Source organism: Macrotis lagotis, chromosome 4 (assembly GCF_037893015.1).
Source record: "Macrotis lagotis isolate mMagLag1 chromosome 4, bilby.v1.9.chrom.fasta, whole genome shotgun sequence".
NCBI classification, from domain to species: Eukaryota; Metazoa; Chordata; class Mammalia; order Peramelemorphia; family Peramelidae; genus Macrotis; species Macrotis lagotis.
In genome coordinates, this window is record NC_133661.1 from 24,840,035 (window position 1) to 24,862,029 (window position 21,995).

Below are 21,995 nucleotides of genomic sequence, written 5' to 3' on the forward strand. Positions count from 1 at the left end.
GGTGAGTTCTTTATTGATGGTTCTATTAGAATACTAGTAGTGCTTCCTTCTCCAGACCTTACTCATTCTTTCTCCTCCCTTTGGAATAGTCTTCCCACCAGAAGGAAAATGGATTGTCCTTAAGTACCATTTGTGGTGCTTGTTTGCCCCTTGGACTGTGGAGCCTAGAAATTATCTAGACAACTCCATCATTTACAGATGAGGAAACTGAGGCCAGGGAGAGTACGTGTTTTATCAAGGAGTGAGTGGCACAGGGAGTATTAAGAATTACTACCTCTGACACCAAAAGCAATATTTAGTTCATTCTCCTTTGCAGATGTTATCGTTTATATTTTCCTGTCTCCCTTTCTAAAGGAAGAAAATGAGTGCTAGGAAACCTTGAAGGATTTCCCTCTTTCTTCCTCTCTCTGTCTCTGTCTCTCTCTGTCTCTCCCTCTCTCTGTCTCTGTCTCTCTGTCTGTCTCTGTCTGTCTCTGTCTCTTTCTCTCTCTCTCTCTGTCTCTCTCTCTGTGTCTCTGCTGATTTATCTTTTTTCTTGGTTGCATGGTTTAAGGAAGCCTCATGTCCTGTAGCGAAACCATCACCATGTCCACAACCTGCAGGAGCTCCAGGCTAAGGCGGTCTCTTGATATACTCATTTCTCTCACAGCTCCAAAGAAGCTCCATTTGGGACCGAGGCATGGAACTTTTCTGAATCTGTTGAGGCAGGTTCAAATGTTGTAAACATGAATCATAGAAGCTCAAAAGGCAGAAATTGTTAGTCGATTGTTTCAATGATTTTTCTTAAATATGTTCTAATGCATTTTTTTTCTTTAAGCATCAGGGATGTACCTCAGTTGTCTTGTTTGAAAAATGGGGGGGGCTGGATCTTTAAGATTCCTTTCACTTCTAAATTTTATAGTATTATTCAGAGTTATAACTGGGGGATCAGGGAAAGACTTGGGGAGAACTTTATCCCACTCACCAAAATAAGTGTAGGGTATGCCCTCAGTATGGGGAGTCTTTAACTGTCTGTCCCTATATATCCCTCACCTTGGGTCTTGCTGTTCCCTTTCCCAGCCTTGAGGTTCCATATTTGTAGCTTCCTCTTCTTTTTTTTTAAAATTAATTAATTAATTTTGAATTTTACAATCCCCCCCCATCTCGCTTCCTTCCCCCACCCCCCACAGAAGGCAGTCTGTTAGGCTTTCCATTGTTTCCATGCTATACATGGAAGGAAGGAAAATAAAGTATAAGGGATAGCAAAATTACTTAATAACAGTTTTTTCCCTAAATTAAAGGTAATAGTTTTTTGATCTTTATTCAAACTCCACAATTCTTTCTCTGGATACAGATGGTATTCTCCATCACAGATACTCCCAAAATTGTCCCTGGTTGTTGCACTGATGGAATGAGCAAATCCATCAGGGTTGATCATCACCCCTACGCTGTTAGGGTGTACAGTGTTTTTCTGGTTCTGCTCATCTCGCTCAGCCTCAGTTCACACAAATCCTTCCAGACTTCTCTGAATTCCCATCCCTCCTGGTTTCTAATCGAACAATAGTCCATGACATACATATACCACAGTTTGTTCAGCCATTCCCCAAGTGATGGACAATCACTTGATTTCCAATTCTTTGCCACCACAGAGCTGCTATGAATATTTTTGTACAAGTGAAGTTTTTACCCTTTTTCATAATCTCTTCAGACCTAGCAGTGCTTCCTCTTCTGATGTTGGAGGAGCGCTCTCTAGGGGACTAATGACCTTCTTTCTGTGGGCAATGCCAACCTATCTTCCCTCCCCTTGCCAGTCTTTGCTTTGCAATAAAACATTCTTTGTGTAGCCTCTCCTTGGGATTACCTAATGGAGGGGTCCCTCACATACTGCCTCTACTTCAGAGGCACAGATATCCTTTGACTGTTTTCTATTGGCCATGATGATATTTTTAATTGATGATGGAACTGTACATGATAAACTCAAGGGTTTCTTTCATTCTCTGCTCCAACTCCGAGTTCTTCCCACCAGATCTGGCTCCATAGTGCCTTAGCTTCCTTGGTAATGGAGCATCTGGGATAGGACTTCCTCCTGTTTGGACCTCTTTTCCTTTTCTGCAGACCCTGGAAGAGTTTGAGAGACAGTTGATGTCTTCCCCTTTGCCTAAGCATCTGAGTAGTGTAGTGGGGAGTCAGCAAATGTCACAGGAATCTGGGAGAGAGAGAAACCACTTGAAAGAAAAGAATCCATTTGGTGTTGATCAGGTTGTTTACATGGGGACAGTGGTGGTGGTAATGGAATATAAACAAACTCTCGAGCAGTCATTTTGTATGTATCTCAGTAGAGTTTTTGGAGACTGGCCTCTCCCCTGGTTATAATCAGGATATGAGTCTTTATTCTTTTCTGGGTGGAATCCAACTTCCTGTTCCATACCGAATTCATAGTTGAACTCTGGAGACTAAAAAGCTTCAACCTCCCCCTGAAAGGGAGAACCCCTTATACTGGAGCCAAAAATAGAATTGTTCCTCAGGAATCGAAGACAAGGGTGGAACTGAAGCTCTGGGGAGCCTAGCTCTCCCACTGGGCAGACAGAAAACCCCAGAGCAATGAAAGAGGGCAAATGGAGAGGCAGGTCAAAGACCCAAAGGAGAAAGTTGGCAGCCTCAGCTATGACTATGACCTGACTGCCTTGTAATCCTCTTGTCTGTGGTAGGAAGCTAAAAACTCCATGAAATCTCATCTTTGATTTAGAGACTGTTTGGATCCTGTGTTGTTACAGTTCAACAGTTTTAGGAAATGTTTACATTTGGCTCTGGTTCGAAGTGGGTCATGAATTGTCTTTTGGAAAAACTCTGGTTTGGCAAAACAGTGTGGTTGGTGTTGGGTTAAATTTGATCTCCCCCAGCTCTCTGTGTCTGATACTCCTGCCAGACTGGGCGTCTTGCCATTGGAGAAAAACACTCTAGTCTCCTGCCTCCACATCTTGGTTCCTCTATCCAGAATACTCCCTTCTTGCCCAATTTCTCACCCTTTGCCTGTTGAAATCCTACTCATGTTTCATCATTACTCTAGTAATCCATGATCTCCTAGGCTCCGGTAATGGTAAAGACCGGTTTTTTAAAGACTAAGGTCTCCCAGTGAATCTGAGACCCTCTCCAGTCTTTTTTTTTTTCATCTTTTAATTAAAAATGTTTTGGAAGGGGATTCTTTATAATTAAAATTAATTAATTTTTCAATTGTATACAAAGGTGCTTTCAACATTCATCCTTTTACAAGTTTTTAAGTTCCACATTTTTCTACCACTCTCCCTTGCCTTCTTTCCCTCCCCCTTTCCCATGGAAGCAAACAATCTGATATAGGTTCTGCATTTATAATCATCTTTAACATATTTCCATATCTCATGTTGTGAAAAAATAACTAGAATTAAATGGGGGGGACTATGAGAAAAAAGAAAAAACATAGCAGAAGGTTAAATTTTTTATATTTTATTTTTAAAATTACATGTAAAGATAGTTTTTAACATTAATTTTTGTAAGATTTTGAGTTCCAGATTTTTCTCCCTTCCCTCTTCTCTCCCCAATCCATCTGATATAGGTTGTATATGTATAATCTTCTCAATCATATCTCCATATTAGTCATATTGTGAAAGAAGAATCAGAACAAAAGGGAAAACCACAAGAAAGAAGAAAAAAACAAAAAAAATTAAAAAGCGAAGATAGTCTGCTTGGATCTGCATTCAAACTCCATAGTTTTTTCTCTGGATGTAGATGACATTTTCCATCACAAGTCTTTTAGAACTGTCTTTGATCACTGCATTGGTGAGAAGAGCCAAGTGTGTCCCTGGTTGATTATCTCCCAATGTGGCTGTTACTATAAACAATGTTCTCCAGTTCTACTCACTTCACTCAGCACCTGATCTGATCTGGCCACTGGATCCAGATGACTCCAGAAGAGACTGATTCTGCCCAGCCCTGCCTCCCTTAAATCCCATTCCCTTGCCAGTCATGACATCACCTTCCCAATGTCAAGGTTCTCTTCAAGACTGAAGGACAAATCACACCAACAAGATTCAGGTAAATAAGTCTTTATTTATTTATTTGTTGATTGATTGATTGGTGTTCCCATGGAGTTTATTTATTTTTTAAATTTCTATTTATTTTTTCAATCATATGTACATGTGTATTTTTAAGTTACAAAATTTCCTTCCACCCTCCCTTCCAACTCAGTGGCAAAGTCAGGTTATATTGTACATATATATATAATATATATATATGTATATATTTGCTAAATGTTTGCAAATTAGTTTCAAAATGGGAAATTAAGGGAAAGAGATACAGAAATATATTTTATAAAGTGTTCATCAGATTCTGAATGGTATTTTTGTTATTGTTTTGCTTTGGTTTGTTTTGGTTTTCGTCCTCTGGATGGAGATAATATTGGCCATAGCTGGTAGAATACAGCTGTCCAGGTTCTCTGTACTGCTGAGAGGAGCCGCTGCCATTAAAGCTGATCCTCTCACAATGTTATTGGTTTTTGTGTTTTGTGTTTTAGATTTTTCAAGGCAATGGGGTTAAGTGGCTTGCCCAAGGCCACACGGCACAATGTTATTGTTAATGTGTACATTATTCTCTTGGTGCTGCTGCTCCCTTTACTCAGCATCAGATCCTGTAAGTCAATTCATGCTGCTCTAGAGGCTGATCCTTTATAATTGCTCATAGAACAGTATTATTCCATAGTATTTATGTACCAAAATAAGTCTTTATTAAGCACCTTCTGCATGCTAGGGCACTTTGTTAAGATCTATGTCTGTAAGGCAAAAAAAGAGCTAGTTCCTCGTGGAATTTGAACCCAGAACTTTTGTATAGGACATTCCATTTTTTTGAAGTTGCGGTCCCCCTTGCTAGGAGTCTTGGTTTCCTTCCAGTCAATCTCCACTCAATTCTGTCTTTTACAAGAAGCCTTTCCTAATTGTGAGTCCCCCTCTCTCCTCCTTGTTCCAAATGTGAGATGTACTCTTCTTACATATTGTCTTCGAATGTAAGCTCCTGTAGGTCAGGGCTGTTTATGCTTTTTTCTATATTTCCAGAACTTAGAACAGTACCTAGACATAGCAGATGCTTAATAAATGGCTTCTTACTGATTACTCCATAAAGGGACCTCTCAGGATCCTTCTGTTTCTCAGTCAATTATAGTATGATTCAATGACCCTGAGCATCCTCTCTCCTACCCACATAAAAAATCACCCCCTACCCTACCCAGGCTGGACATCACTGAACAAGCTCTGTTAGGAGCAATGAGTTTATTAAAAAGGTTGATTGAACTTTTCAGGGTTATTTTTTTGTTACTGTTTCAAATATTCAACAATACCATTGTCTCCAGGCTGAATAAGATGGAAGCCAGGTTTTCCCAAAGGATAAAACACTACATGGAAAATGAAATGTTTCTCAATTGGGTTGAGAGCTTGTCTCGAATACATTTTGGTGATTAACAGGCTGAGAGCAAAAGAAGAACAAAAGAGACTGAAAATGTATTCATTTAGCAGTTTTCTGCCAGCTACACCTGCCCATATTTTCCTTGGAGGAAAAGTACAAGTATAGACTTAAAAATACATGTGAGTCATTAAAAAAAATAAAGGATTTTAGACTTGAGACACAATAATGATAATTGCTGGCATTTATTTAGAATTCTAAGGATTATAAACATTTTAATGTTATTTCACTTAATTCTTACCACAAAGCAGTACATTTTGCTGATGAGGAAACTGAGGCTGAAGGAGATTGTGACTTTTTGATATTATATCTTAATTTTATTTTTCTCAATTCTATGTGAACAAAATTTTTTAACATTTGTTTTTAAAATTTGTGAGTTCCAAATTTTCTTCCCTCTCCTCTCCCTGAAAGGTGAATGACTTGATATAGATTGTATATGTGTTGTCATGCAAAACATTTCCATATTGGCCATATTGCAAAAGAAAATGCTGATCAAACAAAACAAAACAAACCAAAACCCACAAGAATAATAAAGTTAAAAAAAATGCTTCAATCTGTATACAGACACCATCAGTTCTTTCTCTGGAGGTGAATAGTATTTTTCTTTATAAGTCCTTCAGAATTGTCTTGGATCACTGCATTGCTGAGACAAACTAAGTCATTCACAGTTGATCCTCATAGATCACTTGTCCACTTACTGTGTACATTGTTCACCTACTTCTGCTCATTTCACTTTGCATTCGTTCATGTAAGTCTTCCTAGGTTTTTCTGAAATCATCCTGCTTATCATTTCTTTTAGCTCTTAATAATATTCAGTCACTTCGTTCAACCAATTCCCCATTTGATGGGCATGTCCTCAATGTCTAATTCTTTGCCATCACAAAAAGAACTGCTATAAAAATTTTTGAACAAAAATAAAAATTTTTGAACCAAAAAACCCTGAAAAAGTTAAATAAACCTTTTTAATAAGCCCTTTCCTTTTTTTTGTTATATTTTTAAAAATTGCTTTGGGGTACATTTCTAGTTGTGGTATTGCTGGTTCAAATGATATACAATAGTTTTTTTTAGCTCTTTGGGTGCAGTTTCAAATAGTTCTCAAGAATGCTTAGATCAGTTCACAGTTCAACCAACAGGGTATCTGTGTTCCAATTTTTCCGTCTTCCCTTCAACATATGTTACTTCCCTTTTCTGTCATATTAATCAGTCTGATAGGTGTGGGGAATGTACCTCCACTTTGTTTTAATTTGAATTTCTCTAATCAATGATGATTTAGAGCATTTTTTTATGTGACTTCAGATAAATTTGATTTCTTCTTCTGAAAACTTATCTGTTTCTGTCTTTTGATCATTTATCAACTGGAGAATGAATAACTTGTATTCTTATAAATTTAACCCAGATTTCTATATATTTGAGAAATGAGGTTTTTCCAGGGAAACTTGCTATAAACGTTTCCTCCTCCTTTTCTGTTTTCCTTCTAGTCTTGGCTTCATTGGTTTTGTTGGTGTAAAATCTTTTAAATTTGATGTAATTGAAATGATCCATTTTGCATCCTGTAATGTTCTCTCTTTTTTTGTCATCAATTTTTCCATTATCTGTAAATCTGTTAGGAGAATACTCCACGTTCCCCTAATTTGCTTATAATATCACCCTTTACGTCTAAATCGTGTTCTGGTTTTGACTTTATCTCGGTGTATGGTGTGAGATGTTGATCACTATCTAGTTTTCAGTTTTCTAAGCAGAAATCAAGTGACTTATTTAGGGTTACACAGTTTGTAACTAGGGCAGGATTTGAGCTGAAGTTGGGGATTGTAGGTTGAAGGCTCTATATACTAAGTCAAATAAATATCGCTGTGTGTTTTATTTGGGGGTAATTGTTCATACTTTACAACTGGTAAGTTGTACCTACATCATTTTTGGATGCAATCATTTCCATTGTCCTTAAAAATGAGAGCTTGCAGGGTACATAGAGATCCTTTTACCTTCTTCCCTCTTTATTTTATAGATGAGGAAACAGAGGCACAGAGATGTCCTAGGATCACAAAATCATGTAGTAAGTTACTCAAGACCACACAGCCAGTAAGGAATAGAGAAGGGATTTAAATCTAAGGTTTGTTTTTCCAAATCTAATATTCTTTCCACTCTCCTCTATAGTCACAGAATCCATGGTGATTCAGAATGAATATTTAGAGGGCTTGAAAATAGAGCCTGCATACAAAAAGTTAATATGAGAATATCTATGGCCTTCCATTTAGAAATGAGTGATGTTCCAGAGAAGAGAAGAGACGGGATCTCAGTGGAAAGGTGCTGGTTCCAAAGTTATAGACTCTCAGTTCAAATCCCACCTCTGACATCGCAGACCTCAGACTCAGAGAGTTCCTATACCAAACTAGAAAGGATTTGAACACAGGTTCCATGACAGATGGACTATATGTCCATTCTCCCAGCTTGGACAGGTGATTTAGCCTTTCAAAGCCTCAATTTCCTCATTTGTTGAATGGAGGGTTCTTAATATGGAGTCCACTAGCTTGTTTTTAAAAACTGCTTTAATAATTATTTCTGTACAATTGACTTCCTTTGTAATCTTATCTATTTTATCTTATTACTACTCTTCTTGAAGGTGTTGTTGAGGCCAGTTGGGTACTGGGGAGCAAAGGAGGTGTGGAGTTGCCCTGCCTCAGGAAATGGGTTTGAGAACTGGGTTTTTCAGTCTAATCCCAGATCCTGTCCAAGACTTCTCTCTCTCTTTTTTTCTTCCTAAGCAAAACGGAAAAGCATAGGAAAGAGGGGTAGGGATCAAGGGGTGCCTCACCAGCCAGAGGAGGGAAGGGGCCTTTATTTTAGTGGGGGGGGGGGCTTTTTCTCCTGGTTTCCTTCCTTCAGGCTTTACTATTTTTTTCCAGTGTAGTCGTTTTGTAAAGTCATTTGGTATTGGGCAAGTAAAGTGACTAAAATGTCCCTACCTTTTGACACAGAGATTCTATTCCTAGATTTAACCCCCAAGGTAGTCACTCATAAGAAGAGAGTCCCCAAATACACCAGATTTTTTTTCTGCTGGTAAATTTTGATACAGCAAGGAACTGAAACAATGAAGATGTCCTGTGATTTGGCTAAACAAATTGAATGTAATGGAATATTACTGTCATAAAATATGAGGAATATAGATAAACATGGAAAGATTTATGTGATCCAATGCTGAATAAAGTGAGTAGAGGCAAGAAAACAATATACAAAATGATTAGAACAATATATATTAAACAATCAAAAGGGAATATTTCAAAATGATCAAGAATAAACATGACTCCAAGAAGAGAGTCTCTACTCCTTGGTAGAGATGGAGGTCCATGAGTGTAGAACATTGCATATCCAATGTGTTGATTGGTTCTACTGACAATTTTCTCTTATTTATTTTATTTATAAAATATAATTTGTCTCCTTGGGATGGGAGGAGGAAAGAGAATGTGAGAAAAATTTGATGATGTGAATCCTCAAAAGATATCAATATAAATTTATTTTAAAAAAGATTGCAATATGTTGTCCTTTGTTAATGAAGAAAGAACTCTTGTATCCCATGGTCATCCCAGTAAGTGCATAATCAGCATTTTTATTGTCTTCAGGGTGTTTTTCAAAGTCATCTAAAATATAATTCTGTTAATTTGATTTGAACTGACTTAGTTCTTTTAGGGCTGAGTCCTTTCTAGTGTTTCTCCTCTTAAATGAGGAAATTTTGTGTTTCTCTGTAGGAAAATAATGAAGTGCCTTCATCTTTTTGGACATGTATCTAATGGGTAAATTTTTTTTTTATTTGATTCTATATGGGTGTCCTGAGAAGCTGTTTGTGTGAATAGAGAAAAAAACACTTGATTTGGAGTTAGAAAAATTTAAATTCAAATCATATTCCTGCCATAAACTAGGAGAGCAAGGATAAATCGCATCATCTTTCTGAGACTCAGTTTCCTCATTTGTAAAATGGGATAATAATAGCTACATTGTCTACTTCAGAGAGTGATTGGGAGACAAGTACTTTGAAAATTGAAAATATTGAGAGAAATATCATTATTACGATCTATTAGTGAAGTTTAGCTCGCTCTATCTTGGTGACCCTGTCTATATCCCACTTTATACCTCAGTCATCTCCTATGGTCTCACAACAATTAATACTGTTACCACTATTAGAAAGAAGGCGATAATTTATTCCCTTATGACTCCTTTCACTATCCTTGTAACCTTCCAAACCAAAATAACCCTCCTGATATACAGCACTACCTTATATTGGTTGTTTATGGTAGAGTGAAAGCTCCTTGAGGGCAGGAACTGTCTTTTTTTTTTTTTTTTTTGATATCTCTACATCTAACCCAGGCTTGGAATGTAGTAAGCACTTAAAAACTGCTTTCTCATTAATTATCAATATTTGTCATTTCCAATCCAGCCTCAGACACTTATTAATTACCTAGCTGTGTGGTCTTGGGCCAGTCACTTAACCCCATTGCCTTGTTAAAAAAAAAACAAAACAAAATTTGTCATTTCTTGCTGATGATAATATTGTATTTATTCACATGCCATAATCTAGTTATTCCCCACCAGGATCCCACTTTATTTTTAATTTTTTTGTCAATAACACCAAGTTCTTCTATGAATATATTTATATATGAGACCTTTTTTGTAGCATTTTATTTTATTTCTTTTTTTTTTGTTTCTTGCAAGGCAATGGGGTTAAGTGACATACCTAAGGCCATATATATATATATATATATATATATGTATATATATATATATATACATATATATATATATATATATATATATATATATATATATATATATACTCTATTCAGTGCTTCTGACTTTCCTTCTTAAAGAAAATGAATGGATAAAAAGCATTTATTAAGCCCTTACTATGTACCAAGCACTATGTGTACTAAGGATATGAAAGCAAAAACCCAAAGATAGTCCCTTTCTTCAAGAAGTTCTCTCCAGTTTATCATTTCCTTTTTTAAATAACAAATATGTATTTTTTAAAAAACATTATTTAGGGCAATGGGTTAAGTGGCTTGCCCAAGGTCACACAGCTAGGCAATTATGAAGTGTCTGAGGCTGGATTTGAACACAGGTCCTCCTGACTCCAGGGCTGGGGCTCAATCCACTGTACCACCTAGCTGCCCCCAGTTTATCATTTGCAAATGCTTGCAGGACCTCTTTCATAGAACTACTTTGATAAATCTCGAGGAAGTCAGTCTCAACAAATGACTAGCTTTAGGAGGATGCTTCTGTTAATAGGTCAGGACTGCCCAGATTCAAAATTTGATTAATCCTTAAAAGGGACAAGGGTGCCTTCGCCACCCCTCTGATCTGTTACTGAGTTTAGAAGATAGAAGATGTAGTTTGCCTTCCAGTGTTGTTCAGGTTTTTCAATCATGTCCAGTTCTTTGGGATCCCGTTTGGAGTTTTCTTGTCATAGATACTGGTCTACCATTTCCTTTTCCAGCTCATTTTATAGGTGAGGATACTAGGGGGAAAAGGATTAAATGACTTGTCTAGGATCACACAGCTAGTAAGCGACTGAGGCTGGATTTGATGAGTCTTCCTGACTCCAGACCAGACACTCTATTCATGGTGCCATCTAACTGGGGGATGGACAAAGACCTTAGAGTCAGCTGGACTTGACTAGGGCTCGGAAGGGCTTTTAAAATACACAGTTTTCTAAGGGTCAATTCTCTCTCTCTCTCTCTGTCTCTCTGTCTCTCTCTGTCTCTCTGTCTTTCTCTCTCTCCCCCTTGATGGACAGATTCTTAGACTCTCCACCTTTCTTTTGTCCCCCTCTCTTTCTTATTTTGTCTTTCTTCTGTTTGTCTCTTTTTTTTCCTCTGTGTCTCTGTCTCTGTCCTTTTGTCTCTCACCTTTTTTCTCTTTCTGCTTGTAATGGAAACTTCTGTGTGGCTTTGCAGTACGATCCACTCTGCGGTTAGGAGATTTAATATCATTCCATCTTGTTTAAAAGAATGTATATTATTTAATTTATTATTATATTATATTATATTATATTGTATTGTATTGTATTGTATTGTATTTATATTATATTATATTATATTATATTATATTATATTATATTATATTCTATTTATATTATATTATATTATATCATATCATATCATATCATATCATATTATATTATCTAATATGTGACTTTTATCTTTACATTTACAGTAGAGATTTTGTGGGTGTTTAAATCCATGATTTAGTCAGGGTGGGGGAACTTCTGTAAGAGCAATTCCCTCCCGTAGATTGACATCTCTTCTGTAACATCCTTTTAGAGAGCTGCCTGGGACACTGAGAGGTTAAATCACTTTTTCATGGTTACAGTCAGCATGTGTTAGGAGCCTGAATTGGATTTAGTTTTCCCAGACTTCCAGACTGGCTCTTTAACCACTATATAAGCTGCCCTTCATTGTTCGGAATTAGTCTCTTCATTTATAGAAGTTGTTTTTGATGGCTTAGTATGTCTGAACTGTGCTGGGAATCACCTTAAGAGCTCATGTGCTTGCTAGCTCCTCTATGAAATGATATGTTTATTCAGAATGCGATAACCAGCCACTTGCTCTCTTGCTTAGATGCAACAAACTTATGAAGTGTCTACTCTGGGCCAAGCACTAGGCTCAACACTTCATAAATATTATATCATTTGATCCTCTTAATGAGTCTGAGATATAGATACTATCGTGAGTCTCATTTTACAGGGAGGAAACTGAGGTAGACAGAGGTTAGGTGAAATGGTCACATTAGCTAATAACTGTCTAGGACTGGATTTGAACTCTAGTCTGCTTGAATTCAGACTCAGAAAACTATCCACTGCTCCACCTAGTTGCTTCACTTACATTCTTGGAAGATTCCAAATTGCCAACTGGAAAAAAAAAAGGGGAGGGTGGAATCAAGCATTCCCCCAAATTGCTTCCTGATATAGTGATTTTAACAAGGTGGCAGCTACCCTCTGGAGATTCAATTGTGAATTATAAATCCAGTGTTCCCTTAGTATATAAACTCAATTTTATTTGTGCACTTTTTCTTATATTTCATATGTTAATTCTAGAAGTTTTAAAAACAAAACTACTCCATATCCTTATCTCCTTCCATCTCTCCTTTCCTTCCTTCCTCCCTTCCCCCTCCCTCCCTTCCTTCCTCCCTTCCTTCCTTCCTTCCTTCTTTCCTTCCTTCCTTCCTTCCTCCCTTCCTCATCCTTTCTTTCCTTCCTCCCTCCCTTCCTTCCTTCCTCCCTTCCTTCCTTCCTTCCTTCCTTCCTTCCTTCCTTCCTTCCTTCCTTCCTTCCTTCCTCCCTTCCTCATCCTTTTTTTCCTCCCTCCCTCCCTTCCTTCCTCCTTCTTTATCTAAAAATATTTGAGATGACTTATTTCAATTGATTCATGATCTTATTGATGTGGATGCTAGTTCTAATCCTGTATATTGAAACCCATTCTTATCTTTGATGATTTTTGTTCATACTAAATTGGAAATTCTCTAGAAATATTTCCTCAATTTGCTAGAGGTTGTCCTCTAGGCCTTTGAACTCTTTGCAGGTGCCAGTGTGGCACCTGAGGTGAGGTGCAGCACCTCATTACTGACCAATCCATTTCCTTTTTAGCATCATCTATTTCCTCCATAATCTTCTTTGAACTACTTCTTTCAAGAAAATGATTGGTTAGACTATGCAGCAGTGTACTTATGCTTACCATGCACCTCTCTATTGCCCTTTGGAGTATCTCATAAAAAGAAAAATAAATGTAAAATACAACAAGAATAAAAACAGAACAAACTTGCTGCCATGAGCAAGGGGAGTACAAGTTGGCAGGCCCTTGAGATGAGCTAATTCCTGTCATTGGTCACTAAATTGACTCCAAACTTAAGAGGAATATGCTGGGATGTACAGTGTAACTTGTCTTAAAAAAAGAAAAGAAAAAGCATACTGGGCTATCTGTGGAAGAAAACTAATTCCTGTAACTAAATTCAGAAAATAATTTATCAAATGAGTCCTTGTATCAAGGGCATTGGACAGCAGGGCAGATATATCTCCACTGAAAATTTTATAAGAAGATTCCCAACTGTTCAGTCTTTTATCAATCCTCTAAAGATGGAAAGCATCACATTAAATTATGACCCAATGATAACAGAAGCATGGGGAGATAACATAGTCTAGGTGCTTTGCGTCTTAATGGTATAATTCAATAAATGAAGAGGGCTTGAAGAAGTGACCTAAAAGACAACATATATCAAGGATGTATACAACTGTTTAAACAGAAGGTGGCACTGCCAACCACTCCCCTAATCCCTTTTATCAAAAGTAATTTGCCCCGTGAAGTCCTATACTCACCCTTGTGATTATACACCCTACCCCATTGAGGGGCCAGTGTAAGAGAAGAGACAAATGAACTGTAGTTATTGGGGTTTGGATGACTTTTTAAAAACAATCTCAATCAATAAATATTTATTAAATGCCTACTATGTTACAGGCTCTATGCTAAGTCCTAAGAAAAAGAGATAAAAACCAGTACCTGCCCTCAAGGAATTTGCAGCCTAATTGAGAAGCTCACAATCTAATAATCTCTCAGTTCCCTCTCTCCATGGTGGCTTAATCTGTCTCAGCAGACTAGGAGATATTAGTGTGGATTTGCCCAATTGCATTAGCTCTGAATCTTCACCAACTGCACTTACCTCCTCCTTGCCCTGCTATAGTTCACTGAGCTTAGTTGCATTATTTTGGAATGAGTTGACCATCCACACTTATAGACATCCTGTCTTTCTAGTTTTTGCTTAGTCTCAATCAAAGTAATTATAATATTATAATATAACATTATAATAGTATTTTATATTTTTATATATTATATAACATTATAATATTATCTTACTATTCAGATAGCCTTGTCTTCTCCTAGACTCTGGTTGCCATCCAACCATAGATAGATATGGTTCTAGGTGCTGCCAAGGTTTCATTGACTGCTCCCAATGGAAGTTTTAGGAAAGATAAGGTTCAGTTGTTTTGGTCAATCATTTGCTATTTCCCTTCCAGGAAGGGAGCAAGGGTGTCTATGCAATAAAACAGCTACGAATACTTCTGGGGGATTTGTCTGGATGAATGTGCATGTGTTTGTGGGAATCTCAGGTACTGGAACCAGCTTTCTAAGCTATTTGGTCACAATAGCAAGCATTTATTAATGCTTTAGCACAGGAACTGTGATGTAAAGAAAGACTTCTCAAGGATCTTGCAGTTTTAATGGGTGGGGAAATGTCCCCTCCTTTCTCTGACTATTTGCATTGCTGTTCATTGTCTGGGCTGTATCCAACTGCCATTCTTCCTCACTTGTGTTCATCACTAGCTCATTAGTAGGGGCGATCAAGGCAGCCAGCTCTTCCACCACACCAAATTGATCACACTAACTGGCTACTGGCCCCCCAAAAGGTCATTTTCCTTTCTTCCATAGGGAGTTCAGTGGATGACTTGAAGTTTTTCCTTCCACCCTCATACCAGACGATTTCAACATGCATACATATGTTGCCTCAAATACTCTGACTTGCTAAATCTCTCAGTCTATTCAATCCCCACAGCCTGGTCCTCACGTCTACTCTGCTACCCACAGAGACGGTTGATCTCCTGGAATAAGAAACGAAACAGAAGTGCGTCTTCTGAGCCTCCCTTTTTCACCAGGGGAAGCTGCAGCTGACCTTCCCAACCCTGGCCTTCTGTTCTGATATCTCACAACTTCCCAAGTGAAGAAACAGAAGAAAAAGTTAAGAACTTTTCACACTGTCATCTCCAACCAGATGGTGTTGCCACTCACATTTCCTTCCCAGGGAGCTCAGAGGCAAATAACCTTGGCATCTGTGACAAGATCATTGAAACCAGAGCCTGTAAGGAAAACCTCTCAGGTTTTCTATCCGATGAGTTAGCAGCAGTTCACTTGGAAAGTTACCCCTTGAGGAAATGCCCCCCCAACCCCCAATCAAATTGGTCTTGCTTATTTACTCAGAAGGCATAGGGATTGCCTTCCAACACAAGTGACCCTTCAGCCAAAGTACATCGGCTTTTCTTTTAAATTGGAAGATCCTGGGAAACAAATTCCTTCTGTTGATTTAATTTGGACTCCTGCTAGTGGTGCTGTTCTTACTCTGTCTTTCAGGCATGTCTGGTTCTTCACCCATTTGGAGTTTTCTTGGCAGATAGCAGAGTGGTTTTTCAATTTCCTTCTACAGACAAGGAAACTGAGGCAGACAGGGTTAAAGAGATTTACCCAGGGTTACACAGCTAAGAAAGTGTGTGAGGCCAAATTTGCATGTAGAAAGATGAATCTTCCTGACTCCAGGTCTGGCACTCTATCCATTGCATCACCTACCTGCCCTTTGGGGTGTTTAACTCTTCAACAGCTGATCACCACAAGTCAACTCACAGGCAGATAGCTAGCAAGAGCTGTCTTTGATGAACAACAGATCACCTGGACCCGATGAACCCCAACTTCAGGAGCTAAAAAAGCTAGCAGATGTGATTACTGAATCACTTTTAGTGATATTCAAAAATTATGGTCTTGAAGGTTTGGTGGACCAGAAATGCATATGATGATTTTCCACAAAAGGAAACAATAGGTCCGTGAGCTTGACTTTGATTCTAGCAAAATTCCAGGATGTATCCTTACAGGGATGCAGTCTCTATTCTGTAGCTTTTTATAAAACTAGAAAAGGGACTAGGGACCTCAAGGTATGTTAGATGAACCTCATTTCCTAGATTGCTATAGATAAAATTTCCTTAGATTTTACCCCTAATTGTGACAAATTGGGGCTTACTCTTCTTGTGGAAAAGCTGGAGAAAGGAGGGTTAAACAATAATATAATTCAATGAATTCAGAACTTGTTGAATGGTCATTCCCAGAGTAGTTATTAGTGGGAAAATGTTGACTTAGATGTTTTGGGGATCTGCCCTTGACTCAAAAATATTCCATTTTCTTAATGACTTAGATAAAGTCTTATATGAGTTTGTGGGTGCCACAAAGTTGGGAGAGATTTTTGGTACCCTGGATAACTGAGGTATATTCAAACATAATGTTCAAACATTCTAGAAGGCAATTCGAAACTATGAGATATCAATGTCTTTTGACCCAACAGTACCAAGGCTAGGCCCATTCACCAATGAGATCAAAGAAAGGGAGAAGAGATCTCCATATATAAAAAGTTTTATATCAGCTCTTTTTGAAGTAATCAAAAAAAAAAAAAGGAAACAATGTTCATTTATTGAGGAATGGCTAAATGTAGTGGAATAATATTGTGCCATAAGAATCAGTCATAAACATTATTAAGCATCCACTATGTGTTGTACATTGCCCTAAGTACAGAGAATACAAAAAAGAGAGATAAGACAATCCCTGCCCTCAAGGAGCTCCAGTCTAATGGAGGAGATAACATGACCATGAATATACACAAACACGCTATCCACAAGATAGTAAATAATTAACTCAGGGAAGACATTAGACTTTAATGATGAAATAGATAACTTTGGAGAAAATAGGGAAGATAATCCTGTACTGATTCAGAGTGAAATGAGCAGAACTAGAACAATTTATACATTGATATCAATATTATAGAGAAAAACAACTTTGAAAGACTTTAAAACCATGATCAGTGCAACAATAAAGCACAGTTCCAAAGGAATGAAGATGATGCAGACCACTTAGTTGTTTGGTTTTTTTTTTAGATTTTGTGCAAGATTCTGGAGAACAGATGATCCACCTCCATGCAGAGAAGTGCTAGGAGAGGAGTTTACATTCCTTGTCGGGTGTAATCACTGTATTGGAAGTTTTTGCTTTTTTGTTTTTCTTTTTCACAAGACAGAATGCAGTTAGAAGGGGAGAGGGTATCGGGAATGAGTGACATAAAGACAAAAGGAATCAACAAAATATTAAAAAATGAAATGAACGCATGAATGTGAAACAGATGTAACCAGGTCAAGGCAACCATTGCCAGAATTCTATAAGTGAAAAAATTAAAAATAATTCCAAAAGTTTCTGCAATTAAAAAATGTTACTAATATAAAAGCCAAACATTTGTTACACATATAATCCACATGTTACACACATATGATATTTGCATTTCCCTAGTAGTTTAGAAATTAGCTAGCAAGTGCAGCCAGTAGCCTCTCTCTAGGGTGAGTCCTTCCTCAAGCTTCTAGGGTACTTCCAAGGGGGTTGGGGGGTGTTTCTTCTCTAATGTCCGCTTGTCAGCATTGTACTTTCTCCACTGTTAGGTACCAATAAATAGCACCCCAATTCCACTGAACAATTTCACATCAATTAGTTTTTTAAAAGGGATATTTAGATATAGGGATCACAAATTTCTGGAGAATACTCTTCCTTGTCTTATCTTAGTCTTTGTGGAAAATGCGTTAACTCTTTGCTCTGTTCCCATATATCCTCATTCCTTCAACTTTACAGCCAAATGTGGCATGGCTGAAGGATGAGTCCCTATCTAAGCTATTCCTAGGCTGGATCCTGAAGGTACTGAAGTATAGCTACTAAGCTGGCTGTTGAGAGAAATGACTATTATCCAATTAATAGGTGAGCCATCCTTTTTTCTTATTTTGGTTAAGATCCTGCTCCTGAAAAGGTTAAACATTTTAGAAGTGTGTAACAGTAATCTCCTAACCTCAAAGTCCTGAAATAGGTGAGGGAGTATGCCACCCTAATTTCTATTTAGAATATAAAGAGAATCTAGTCTGGGCACACTCTTAACCTGTCCTTGGTCTCCCCCCATAGAGTTTATTTTTGTCTTTGTTTTTACAAGGCAATGAGGTTAAATGACTTGCCCAAAGTCACACAGCTAGTAAGTATAAAGTATCTGAGGTCAGATTTGAACTCAGGTCTTCCTAACTCCATGGCCTGGGCTCTATCCACTATGCCATATAGCTGCCCCTCCTCTGTAGAGTTTAGGATGACACAGTTCATCAAAGGAGAAAACTAGCTAGAGAAACCTAGATAGAAATGACTTTCCCTGGACAGATTTCTGGAGGTTTTTGAGTCTCATGATCAAGCCATGTTCTCAAAGGCAGGAGCTAAAGCGGTTTAGCCCCCCTCCTCTTTAAATGCCCAGCTATCAGGGTTGAGTTTCATTTATCAGAGGAGTTCCCTTCAAAAAATACACATCTGATTTAAGGCATTTCAGAATCTCTCTTTGGTGACTTTGTTTACCAAAACTACTGATCATCCATTTATTGACTGATTATTAGCTAGCCTTATTAAAACATTGCTTATTTGTTTCCTGGAAACTACTTCTCAGGGATTTTATTTATCAAACTGCAAATTCCAGATACTGAAATACTGCTTTGCAGGTTTGCCAGTGATGCTGGGATACTGGACGGAAGAGAGGGAGCATAGAGACCAAGGGTTTAGGCTTATCCTCATCAGGTGGAGGCCCAAGGCTTCTTTTCTGGCAGCATGGTCATTCACTAGATTCCAGTAAATGGAGGAGCTAAGCCAAGAGGGGAATGGATAATGAGCATGAAACCAAAGAGAAAATGATGGAGCTGAGGTCTTCTAAAGGAACCCCCAGTTCCTGCTACCCAGTAAATCTAAAAGACTTTTCCTAACCATGTGGTTAAAGAACCAGAATATCAACTATAGACGGTCTTCCTTCCTTCCTTCCTTCCTTCCTTCCTTCCTTCCTTCCTTCCTTCCTTCCTTCCTTCCTTCCTTCCTTCCTTCCTTCCTTCCTTCCTTCCTTCCTTCTACTTGTTTTTGGCTTGAGAACTACAAAGCTTTAAACTGACTGATGCTGACCCATGACTTAATAGCTATATGAGTTGCTCTGGGCCATTAATTTTATTCTATAAAATGAGGGGAATAGACTATATGACCTCTGAGGTCCCTTCAGCTGCAAAGTCTCTTATCCTATCCTTTTCTCCTTAGGGCACCAGATAAAACTAAATGGAATTTTAAGAATGTTGTCCCACCCTCAAGGAGCTTCCAGTCTAGTTGAGACAAGAGAAACAAGGGATAAGACATAGACAAGGTTTGGTCATATCCTCTACTTGCTAATGTCTCCAGGTTCTATAAAAATTTTATTCTGTAATTCCACAAACACCAAATAAAATGAGTATTTCCATTTCTTTTGTTGTAGGACAAAAGGAGAAAACTGAACATGAAGTTTTACATCTCTGTCATTTGGAGTCTGCTTGTATTTTTAGGTATATAATAAATCCATCGTGTGATTTCAGAACCTGTCTTGCTTGTCTCAGATTTTTTTGGCTTTCCTTCTTGTCCCTCACTTCTATGCATCCATCCCTTCTGACCTTGTGACTTCTCCTCCCTTTCCTTTCATTTCCTTCTTCCCAAGATCAAAAATATTTCACTGATTTATATTTAAAGACAAAGGAACTTTAATTTAGTCTTCAAGTCCTGAGCACTGGCATCTCTGGAAATTCAGCAGCTCTTGCTAGTTTAATTATTGTCTCTGCAGAGATAACCCCCAAATCTCCAGACCCAATGATATCTTGTCTGCTGAATGTGAGACCCCACTACTAATGGCCTATAGGATGTCTCTCACTTCTGGATGTTCCATCATCATCATCATCGTCTCAAATTTGACATGCCCAAAATGGGACTTATCCTAAACACTTTGTTACTCCAAGGCCCTAATTTCTGCTGAATGTACCACCATCTTTTTAGTTTTACAACTTCAAAGTAATCCTTGATTCTTGTCTTCTTCAACCTCCCTAATTTAAAAAATTATTAAGAGTCAGGGATTATGTTAAGTTCCTTAAAAATATTATCTCATTTTCTCTTCACAATAAACCTCAAAATAGGTACTATTCTGACCCCCTCATTTTACAACTGAAAAAACTGTGGCAGACAGGGGTTAAATGATTTTTAGCAGAGTCACACAACTAATAAGGCTGGATTTGAACCCAAGTCTTCCTGACTCCAAATCTAATACGCTATTCATTATACCACACTTCATCTTTCCTTCTTGAATTGAATTGAATATTGGTTTGAAAAAAGGTTATGAAAAAATTATCTCAAGGTTTTCACCAAATGGTTGTAAAACTTTATATTTTAGCTAGTCTGTTTTTATAATTTCCCAGATCAACAGAGTTTTATATAGCCTTACAATCAGTCCTTCTGACTTTAGTGATATTTACCCTCCCATAAGACAGAGAATACTACAGAAATCAAGGTTTCTCTCTCTCTCTCTCTCTCTCCCCCCCCCCCCCCCCCGTTTCTCTGCTTCTCTTTGTCTCTGTCTACCTCTCCTCCCAAATCATCAGAAAATAGCATTCTAGAAATTGTTCATTGCTATCAAGCTTGCTCAAAAGGCACTTACTGAGGGTATCTTTCTGATGGAGAGTTTTTGGATAGGGGACTTTAAAGAAAAGTCACATTTGTAGCCCCAGTATGAATGTTGATTTATTGTGCCTAACCTTGCTAGAGAGGTTATAATTGATCAAAACTCAGAATCCTCCCTAAGTCTTTTTTTCTCAGCAAAATTAAATCATAAGATACGTTTCTAGTGGATGGAAGAATCAAGAAACTAGCCAATCAGCTAGCAGGATTTCAAAAGCTTTGGGAGCAAAAATATAATACTATGATGTTTGCCATTGGTGGAAAATTGGCAATGCTCTGAGGCTCAGCTCCTCTTAGAGTCATGGGTTTTCAGGGATTTGGAGTGAAAGAACGTTCTATGATTAGTGGTATCAAACTTGAGTGGTCCCTGACCCAGATTAAAATATCTTTGGGAAATATTTAACAAAATGAATAAAAGTAGAATATGAAATAGATAATGTTAATTTGTGGTTTACTAAGTCAACATGTGGCCCACAGGGCTCTCTTTCAATTTGAGTTTGACATCACTGCCATGGCTAACATGTCCTCAAACCAGAAGTCTGATTAATACATTCCTTTTGGGATTTCCCAAATGGTAAAGGAAAAAGAACTGAAGCTACAGCCTTGGCCTCATTTTGCCCTGAAAATCATGTCTGGAGAAGCCTCATCAAAGGAGGGGAAAGCTCTGACTCTCAGGGCTAGAGGGCTGAGGGAGGGAGGGAGTCTCATTAGTCATTTATTTTATTCTTTGATCAACTCTTCAATGTTTATTTAAACTCCTGCCATCCTCCCTTTTGGGGTGACAGCTTTTTGGATAATAACTTAAGTAAATCAGAAAAACAGAACATTTTCCTTGGGAATATGTGGAAGGTGATGAGATGCTGTGAAAAATCTGGGATGTTGGAGTTCAGAAGGACAGGGCTGGAAGCCAGGGGTGCCACTTTCTGGCCATGTGATTGTGAGTAAAGTCTCTTAAATTCTTAGTTTCCTCATCCACAAAATGAAGGGATTGGACTAGATGATCTCAAAAGTCTCTTTCAGCTGTAAATCTGTGATTGAGAAAAAAAAGCTGGTCTGCCATTGCTTCTAGGATAAAAACCTAATTTAGACTTTAGTATTATATTTGGTACATAATGGGTAATTAATAAATGCTTACTGATTTGACTGTCTCCTGTGGATAACCATTGGTCA

General features: G+C 37.9%; 1 long non-coding RNA gene across 1 annotated transcript; it reads left to right on the forward strand.

The window, feature by feature from the left end:
* The first annotated feature begins 3,405 nt into the window (after positions 1 to 3,405).
* Positions 3,406 to 19,821, forward strand: LOC141522997 (uncharacterized). The gene is made up of 3 exons (XR_012478296.1): positions 3,406 to 4,047; positions 19,392 to 19,494; positions 19,603 to 19,821. It is a non-coding gene; the product is annotated as an uncharacterized LOC141522997 (long non-coding RNA).
* Positions 19,822 to 21,995: the final 2,174 nt, after the last annotated feature.